The sequence below is a fragment of the Echinops telfairi genome, unplaced genomic scaffold (genome assembly GCF_000313985.2).
Source record: "Echinops telfairi isolate 266 unplaced genomic scaffold, ASM31398v2 ScPeMD7_8;HRSCAF=38, whole genome shotgun sequence".
Taxonomy (NCBI): Eukaryota; Metazoa; Chordata; class Mammalia; order Afrosoricida; family Tenrecidae; genus Echinops; species Echinops telfairi.
This window is the reverse complement of record NW_022103905.1, coordinates 2,169,052-2,170,855: the sequence shown is the minus strand read 5'-3', so window position 1 is coordinate 2,170,855 and position 1,804 is coordinate 2,169,052. Positions and strand designations below refer to the sequence as shown.

The 1,804-nt window shown below is 50.8% G+C and overlaps 1 protein-coding gene and 1 pseudogene across 1 annotated transcript in view; both read left to right on the top strand.

The window, feature by feature from the left end:
* The window catches only part of FRMD5 (FERM domain containing 5), a 348,700-nt gene that overhangs the window by 204,546 nt on the left and 142,350 nt on the right, over positions 1-1,804 (top strand).
* LOC101646382 lies at positions 223-1,002 on the top strand (annotated as a pseudogene).

Below are 1,804 nucleotides of genomic sequence, written 5' to 3'. Positions count from 1 at the left end.
GGCTCATGAGCGACGGAGGGTGAGGGAGGGGAGAAATGAGCTGATACCAAGGGCTCAAGGAGAAAGAAAATGTTTTGAAAAGTATGATGGCAACATATATACAAATGTGCTTGATACAATGGATGTATAAATTGTTATAAGAGCTGTCAGAGCCCCCCAAATAAGATTTATTAAAAAATAAAATAAAATAATCCCCCCAAAAAAGGCCCTCTCATCCAGCCAGCCAAGATGCCGAAAGGGAAGGCGGCCAAGGGCAAGAAGGTGGCCCCGGCACCAGCCGTCATGAAGAAGCAGGAGGTGAAGAAGGTGGTGACCCCCTGTTCGAGATGCGGCCCAAGAACTTCGGCATCAGCCAGAACGTCCAGCCCAAGAGGGACCTCACCCGCTTTGTCCGGTGGCCACACTACACCGGCTCAGCGCCAGCGTGCCATCCTGTACAAGGGGCTGCAGGTGCCACCCACCATCAACCAGTTCCCCCAGGCCTTGGACCGGCAGGCTGAAGCTGGCCCACAAGGACCAGCGGAGACACAGCAGGAGAAGAAGCAGAAGCTGCTGGCCTGGGCCGAGCAGAAGGCTGCCGGCAAAGAGGAAGCCCCTAGCAAGAGGCCACCTGTCCTGCAAGCAGGGCTCAACACCGTCACCACTCTGGTGGAGAACAAGAAGGCTCAGCTGGTGGTGATCACACACGACGTGAACCCCATTGAGCTGGTGTTCTTTCCCCGGCCCTATGCCATCAAATGGGTGTCCCCTACTGCATCATCAAGAGCCAGGCCTAGTTGGGGTACATGGTGTACAGGAAGACCTGCACCACTGTTGCCTTCACACAGGTGTGAACTTGGAAGACAAAGGAGCCTTGGCTAAGCTAGTGGAAGCCATCAGGACCAACTATAATGACAGATTCACAGCCACTGGGGTGGCAACGTGCTGGGCCCCAAGTCAGTGGCCCGGATCACCAAGCTGGAAAAGGTCAAGGCCAAAGAACTCACCACCAAACTGGGCTAGCTCAGGCATGGCTGGTTTTTATACATGACAAATAAAACTAGTCCTTCCAAAATAAAAAAGATTTGCAGTCTTGGAAACCCTCCATAGGTCCCTGTGGGTTGTCCCAGGGGCGGTAAGTGGGTGCGTCTCTTGTACAAGGATAAGTCAAAAGGCATTCCAGTTCATTCCAGTCAAAAAGTGTTCAGTGCACCCAACAGATGTCTAGACAGATCTCTGCCGTCAGTGGCTAGCTACAGACAAGTTCTCTCGGTGGAACACTGTCTCGAAAGGGTGTTTTCAAAAACAAACAAAATACGATCCTTATCAAGACAGTTGCTTCTGAGGGATCTGCTGGGCCAGTCACTTTCAAGGCAAAGAGGTCAGTTCAGAAGGTCATGGCAACTGTTGCTTGCAATTTCAAAGGGGTAATCTTGGTAGATGTTCTCAAAGAACACAGGGTGATCACCGGGTGTGAGTCTAAAGAAAATTGAAGAATTGAAAACCTGCGCTTGTGAGGATAAGGCCAAAAGCATTGCCCAAGGAATATTTTTTACATCACGACCTTGCACTTGACTCGTTCTTCATTTTCCCCCTCCCTCCCCACTTCCTTCTTCCTCATGAGCCCTTGATAATTTATAAATTATTATTTTGTCATATCTTACACTGTCTGATGTCTCCCTTCACCCAGTTTTCTGTTGTCCATCCCCCAGGGAGGAGGTCATATGTAGATCCCTGTAATCAGTTCCCCCTTCCCACCCCACCTTCCCTCCACCTTCCCGGTATCGCTACTCTCAGCACTGGTCCTGAAGGGATCATCCGTCCT